At 36.4% G+C, this 7,963-nt stretch overlaps 1 pseudogene; it reads right to left on the bottom strand.

Moving 5' to 3' along the window:
• Window positions 1–3,748: 3,748 nt before the first annotated feature.
• Window positions 3,749–7,567, bottom strand: LOC107687892 (insulin-like growth factor-binding protein complex acid labile subunit; annotated as a pseudogene).
• Between the last annotated feature and the right edge of the window lie 396 nt (window positions 7,568–7,963).

Below are 7,963 nucleotides of genomic sequence, written 5' to 3'. Positions count from 1 at the left end.
TTATTTAATATGAAATTATAATTAACATCATTTTTTCCCCATGACTTGTTGGACAACTTCAGGACAAACTTTGACAACAAGACAAACTTTGCTGTCATCCGTTCAAAACTGCTGAAAATTATACAATTTTAAGATGAGTGATATTTATATCCCTCCTATTTCAATACTCAACTGTTTTTTTTTTAAAGATATTTTGAGATAAAAACAAATCTGTGGTCCTTTTATGTGTGTCACTCACACCATAGGACATCACGTCACACCATAGGACATTACGTCACACTAAAGGACAGAAAGGGTAGTTATTAAATTATTTCTATTTAATTTTGAACATGTCAAAGGAGAAAGAAAGTTTAATTTTGATACAAACAATATCAACATGTTTTTTAAACAAAACAAAAAATAATTTTCATCAACAAAAGTCAGTCTCTTAGTCAATCAGTATGTTACTGAATCTTTTCTAGCCCCCGCTGCTACATGTGTGGCACAGCTAAATATGATTTATATTCAACCTATATTCATTAAGATGTGAATGATTTTTTTTAAACTATATGGCTACTCTTTTTAAGGCATCAATTTGATTCTATTACTTTCTGAATTGTTCTCTTAGGATCTCCTCCCTTCTGTTGGATCCCTGTTAATTTTCTGTCTATATTTCCATGTCCTCTCACTTCCAGTAATTTCTCTCCCTCAATTCTTTCTGTTTCAAAAACAAATGACCACATTTTATACTTATTTGCATGACACGTTATAACAGTACAAGTGTTCTGGATCATCTATTTAAGTTTAATGTTTGTAGTGATTATAATTCTGATACCTAGTCATGTAGCTTCCTTTAAAATATAGTTACCATAGTAACATTCTAAGTCAGCTAAATTCAGTTAGTTGTAGAACTTCACACTACAGTCTTGTAGCAGCCATTCATCTTGTGATCATCTGTAGAAAGCGTTGTCTGTAAGTTTTTATGATTAATTTGTATTTAATTTGCTGAATTTATTGTGTATAAAGCTATGAAAGAACTATATACGATAAATAACAGTAAATTGAGACATTATTGTATTAGCTACACTATAATTCTCCTTTCTGTAGTTTCACTCTGTTTCAACATACACAGTCAACGTGGTTTGGAATAAAGTGGCATTCTCCCACAAGTCTACGTGTTGGAAAGAGTTTATCTATCTGTCTAACTTCGGGAAGAGAGACACCAAAGTGAGGGCAGAATAACAAGTTTTCTGCAAAAGCATCAGAAAATAGTTTAATTAATGTAATTATTGCATTTAAGAACAGTACAGGCATCACACCGGAGGACATTTTCTGTCACACCAGAGGACGTTTCAGCCTTTTTCTGTCAATTAATGACCTTGCTATTCCGAGCTAACCTGTCATTAGCGGTTAGCAAGACACATTTGCATCATTTTCCATGATTAGGTAGTTTAACATGCAGTTTTTAATTAAAAAAATATAATTTAAGGGTGTCACACCAAAGGACAATAAAACGTAACACTTTTGTAGTGGTTCCAAAAAAGTTAAATATTTGAACAATTCGGAGACAGAAATTGAGCATGTGCACATGTCATGGGCTTCACAGGGGCCTTCAGTAACATGATCATGAATGGGGTCCTTCAACTAATTGAAGTAATACAAATAAAACTAAAAGTTTTCTCTGGAATTGGCCGATTTAAAATCAGGATATGGTGTCACACCAGAGGACATGGTTTTCAGAGACAAAATGTGTCAAGTTCCTACGCTTTCACACACACAATTCATGTGGTTATTGCATTTAAGATCACTGAAAATGATCAAAAAAGAATAAAAAGGAGTTAAATAAATCTTATTTATTTATTTAAAATGCTTTTTAAAGAGACCTTGTCCTCTGGTGTGACATCTTTGTCCTGTGGTGTGACAGTACAGGCGTCACACCGGAGGACATTATCTGTCACACCACAGGACGTTTCAGCCATTTTCTGTCATTAATGGTTAGCAAGACACATTTGCCTAATTTTCCATGATTATGTAGTTTAACATGCAGTTTTTAATTAAAAAATATAATTTAGGGGTGTCACACCAAAGGACAATAAAACGTAACACTTTTGTAGTGGTTCCAAAAAAGTTAAATATTTGAACAATTCGGAGACAGAAATTGAGCATGTGCACATGTCATGGGCTTCACAGGGGCCTTCAGTAACATGATCATGAATGGGGTCCTTCAACTAATTGAAGTAATACAAATAAAACTAAAAGTTTTCTCTGGAATTGGCCGATTTAAAATCAGGATATGGTGTCACACCAGAGGACATGGTTTTCAGAGACAAAATATATCAAGTTCCTACGCTTTCAGAAATATATGGATGAAAAAAAATGATTGCCATTTACTAACATGTGCACATGTCATGGGCTTCACAGGGGGCTTCAGTAACAATCATGAATGGGGTCCTTCAACTAATGTAATTTTGTTCTGGAATTGGCTGATTTAAAATCAGGATATGGTGTCACACCATAGGACATGGTTTTCAGAGACAAAATATATCAAGTTCCTACGCTTTCAGAAATATATGGATGAAAAAAATGATTGCCATTTATTTAAATAGACACTTGTACAATTATGCCGGAGGTATTTATTAACATTTGTATGTTTTTCTTTTTAATTTATAAAAGTTGTAATTTACTGAACCATGCTTGAGACAGTCATACCATAGGACATTTTTGAGATTTGGCTCAAAAATGAAAAAAATCTAATAACACTGCAGCTTTTATAACAACAGGTCCATGTAGGTGAGGAAATACATCAACTTCATGCTGTGGATCGCCGGATCGGCTTTCACTGTGGACGAAGCGGAGTCCAGTCCGGGGTCGTCACATGTGGTTGCTGCTCCTTCGTCGGATCAGCTCATGCTAAGCCGCGGCTTCCGATCACGCTAGGCTGCCGTGTTTTTCGTTGTGAAAGCAAAACTACTTTGTTTGGTCATGTTTACGAGGCGCGATGCAACGTAAAAAGACAGTATAAGTCATTATAATCAGTAATTATGTCCCCATTGGATGCAACAAATGCCTCGTTTATAATGGGCTTTCATGTTTTTGTCTCGTCGCTCCTGGCCGGGACACAGCATCAACAGTATGGTAAGGGGCGTAACATTTCCATCACACGCTTGAGGTATTCGGCCAATCACAACGCACTGGATAGCTGGCCAATCACAGCACACCTCGCTTTTTCAGACCAATGAGCTTTGTAAAAATCGACGCGTTTCAGTTCTTTTTAGCAGCATCATATGACCCCTTTAAACCTTCCATCATTGCTGGTTCACATAAAGAAGTCTTGAGTCTCACATCTTGAGTCTTAACTTGCCGTTCTGCAAATTAAGGCCTACATTCATGAAGTCAGTGGCATTAAATGTTGCATACACTGCAATAAATAAATACATAAATAAAATAAAAAGAACATATTTCTCGGTATGTTTTTTTCAATACAAATATTGAAATATCCTTAATTTACTTGAGATGCAAATTGAAAATAAGAAGTCTTGTTTTCTGAGAAATTGAAGAAAATTAAGTTTATGCATAAAACAAGAACAAACATCTGTCAATGGGGTATGGAAATTGCCACGGACAAATAACTGCTAATGTCAACTCACTTCATCTTGATTAACTTCTCGTAGTAATTTTAGGTAATTTTGCATCTCAAGTAAATATTTATTGATTCAAGACTGGAAAACAAGACAAAATTATTGACAAAGAACATTTTTTGCAGTGTGATCAGAAGGTACAGTAAAAGTTATTTCCATATTCTACTGGTTGGGAGCAGAACTACTGAAATATGAAAAAAAAAACAATAGAAATAAAAAGCAGTGGAGGTCTGTTGGAAATTGTATTTCCAAACTTTGAAGTATTACGAATACAAGACATTTACATTTAGGGACCATGTCGACGTATTGTGTTCCATTCAATTTATTCCTTACATTTTTTAACTTGGTCTTAAAAATGTACCTTCATGAAATTTGCAGAAGCCCTTAATTTGACAACCTAAAGCATAATATAATAATGCAAGTTTAATGTTCCTTTTTACATTATCTGCATTGGTTCAGTCTTGCGATGCGCACGACAACTCGCCGACTTCCGTCCAATGCTTTTCTTTGTTCTTTTTTTTCCTTTTCTTCTCTGCCATGACGATGGCAGCCACAACAGTGATGACCACCGTGATGGTGATGACCAGGACAGTAACCATCTCTGCAACGCAGAACTCCTCTTTCATCGTGTAGTTCCTGTGACTTTCGTCCAAATTCACGCATGTGAGGTTATCGTAGTCATCCAGGAAGAGCCGCTTGACGTTACAGAGCTTCCGGAAGACTCGCTGCAGATCACAGTCGCAATTCCACGGGTTTCCTTGGAGCATTATGTGAGTGCTGTACGTGTTGAGACTCAGGAAGGTCTTGAACTGAATCGTGGAGAGGTTGTTGTTGGTGAGGTCCAGTAGAGCGAGACTGGTCAATGGTGAAAGCACGCCGACGTCCAAGTAGTGTATCTGGTTGTGATGTAAATTCAAGACTTCGAGGTTTCGTAGCATGGAGAAGATGCCATTTTTGAGAACCGTTAAATTGTTCGAGTTGAGTTGTAGCTGGCGTAGGGTACTCATAGACACAAACGCCCTCATCTTGATGGTCTCGATAGCATTATGTTTGAGGTTGAGTCTTTGGAGGGCGTCAAAGTGGACGAAAAAACTGCTGTCCAAGCTGGTCAATCGGTTCTCGGCCAGTGACAGATCTTGAAGGGAACCGAGACCCTGTGAAAATCCTTCACTCAGGAATGAGATTCGGTTTCGGCTCAGGTCCAACCTCAACAGTCCTTCTAGAAGAGAGAACGCTCCATCAGCTAGCACAGCAATCACATTGTCGTTCAGGAGCAGGATGCGAAGTCTTCGTGTGCTGTGGAAGGCTCGGGGCCGGATGGCACTTCCTCGTAGCAGGTGCAGTCATAGGTGATGTTGTGGCTCGTGGAGATGGACTGGACCTCGAGCACCAAGGGAAGCACGAACAGCAGATGCATCCTGGAGGTTCTGAGGAGAACCAATAAAAGTTTGTGTAAAATTCAAACCTGTAACCTTTCAGATATCCCTGTTCTTTATAAGTGGTTAAACATCTGGGATATTATGTGCATGGTTACAAGTTATTCAAAGCTTTTACTTACATGTTAAATATGATGCAAAGTAAAAAAATCTTACTTTACAGTTCTGTTTTTGAGTACATGTCATATAATAGGGACATATAATGCATATAATACATGACATATAATATTTAATAATACATATATTGCATGACATATAATATTTTATGTAATAAAATATAATGATATAAAGCACACAATATGTTTTTTGTCATAATATATATATAAATAATATAATCACATATATGTATAATGTATAATCACATATATGATATAAAATTATATATTATTTTGTTTCTAAATTATTAATCTTTCCATTTTTATCAACCAAATTACATAAATACTTTTAGGTGAATATGTTATAATTAAAAGAATACAAGAATGGTTCTTTATTATATAATCTTATTTTATAATGCTATTTTGATGGACTGGGATATAGCATTTATGTCATTGTATAATGCAAAACGAACATTCTATTGTGTCTCTATGCTACATTTTTCCATTATCTGCTTCCGTTAGATCATTATCAGATTGAATTGTGGATCCAGCATGGTTTTATGGAGCTTTTACACACTGTTTTCCAGTATACACTGTATAAACAAACAGTACAAACAAGACAGCTACATGTTTAGCTGAACTTGATGTTTGCATACGGATGTTCAAAGCCTGTTATATGATTACAGGTCAAGGGCGGTTTAGTTCATGCATAAACTTTACTAAATGAGCTAAATGAACTTTTCCACGACATTCTAATTTATTGAGATGCACCTGTACATGTTTATTTGTTTAAAAATGATACTTTAGGTTAAAATTTATAGGAATGTATAATCAGAAGTAAAGTAACTAGTCACTATTTTCTTTCTTCACCATTTTAAGCACCTTCTAACCATCACAAATTCATTTTAAATGATTATGTAGTGTAAAATAAAACATACAACTACTCTCAATAGTACTTACAAAATAGTATGCAATTTATGAAACATATATATAAATAAACATGAATCGTCTGTTAACAATACAGAATGTCTACAAAAAGATCCGCACTTCAGTACATCGAGTACGTTTTCAATCATGTATCGTATTGTGATACCTATCGTACCTAGCATCCCCAGTCAGGACACAGATCTTATCGTAAAAACCCCATCAGCGCCTTGTTCTATGGTTTACTACAGCTCCGAAAACTTAAGGTCAACTTACGTAGTCAAAAATAAGTATAAATAGAGCCCTACCTGAGTTTGGTGTCTGTCATCAGAGGAGCAGCTGCAGGTGGGGAGTGTGTGCATGTGTCTGTACAGCAGACGCTGTGTGTTTGCAGCCGGGAGGGAAACGCTATTGTACAGGGGCAGCTGTTGGCAGAGAAGAGAAAAGAGAAAGAGCAAAGTGATTAATATTTCACGGCGGCAGCGGAGGGCATGATGAGGGGGTGCAAACTGCAACACTTGAAGAGGACAATTATGAATTTTACATTTTTAATATTGGTGACAGATAACACAAACCTAAATGATGTAATTATAAATAAGAAAATAAATACGTTTGACAGGAAATACGTATAAGCTAAGTAAATTAAATGAATTAGCAGACGGACTACTGTTTTAAGTGGATGAACTTAAATATTTAAGTTTTAATATCCCTAAAATTTACAGGGTTTCCTGGTTTACATGGTTATGGCAGGGATAACTGGATGCACTGGATACTCATAGCATGGTGCATTATGGGATATTCTCCTTCGGTCTTTTATACATTTTAAAATCAGACTCGTAATCTTTCTCAGGATTGGAAAAATTCCCATCCATCTCAGCTATGAGCACAGTTTCTCCTTACACTAGCTTTAATGTCAGTCTGTATATCCCTTCCATCTACAGGCAGATGACAGATTTAATGAAACAAAGAGAAAAGGTTAAAACCAGCTTATTTCTCTTTATGTTTGGGATATTACTAGAGGGATAAAACTGCAAAACCCCTGTTGAGCTCTGCATCCGTCTTCACATCGGAAAAGGGAAGGAGGAATACAAAAAGTGGGATTAGAGCTAAAGCTCTCCAAAGCTTTACTTTGTCCTGCATTATTTCACTTCTCCTGAACACAAATGTTTGACATGTATGTTACATGTATAGATGTTAAAAACATTTACCTTACTAAATATATATACTTTATGTTATGGATCCAGTCTTGATTGGATTGACCTAATTTGTCCTCCCCATTCCTTCAGTAGGTGAATATTGGCCGGTGAGAGCAGGTGGGCCGCCGCTGTTCACCTGAACCCCTCAGATCATGTATCTGTGCAGGAAGGAGGGTTGAGTTTCATCCAGGACCTCTGATATAAACTACAGCTCTGACCTAAAAAGAGCCTTAAATCAAAGGAATTGTTGAGCCATTTGCTGGTTTTTGCATTGTAAAGTACCTAGTGTTGCCTTTCCATGTAAACGAGTTAAAAAAAAAAAAAATACAGAAGAAATACAGTGGGTACGGAAAGTATTCAGACCCCCTTAAAATCTGTGCCTTGCCACAATTCTGTCTCTGAGCTCTTCAGGCAGTTCCTTTGACCTCATGATTCTCATTTGCTCTGACATGCCCTGTGAGCTGTAAGGTCTTATATAGACAGGTGTGTGGCTTTCCTAATCAAGTCCAATCAGTATAATCAAACACAGCTGGACTCAAATGAAGGTGTAGAACCATCTCAAGGCTGATCAGAAGAAATGGACAGCACCTGAGTTAAATATATGAGTGTCACAGCAAAGGGTCTGAATACTTAGGACCATGTGATATTTCAGTTTTTCTTTTTTAATAAATCTGCAAAAATGTCAACAATTCTGT

Source organism: Sinocyclocheilus anshuiensis, unplaced genomic scaffold (assembly GCF_001515605.1).
Source record: "Sinocyclocheilus anshuiensis isolate Anshui unplaced genomic scaffold, SAMN03320099.WGS_v1.1 scaffold273, whole genome shotgun sequence".
NCBI classification, from domain to species: Eukaryota; Metazoa; Chordata; class Actinopteri; order Cypriniformes; family Cyprinidae; genus Sinocyclocheilus; species Sinocyclocheilus anshuiensis.
The sequence above is the reverse complement of the archived record's forward strand: the minus strand, read 5'-3'. Positions and strand labels throughout refer to the sequence as shown.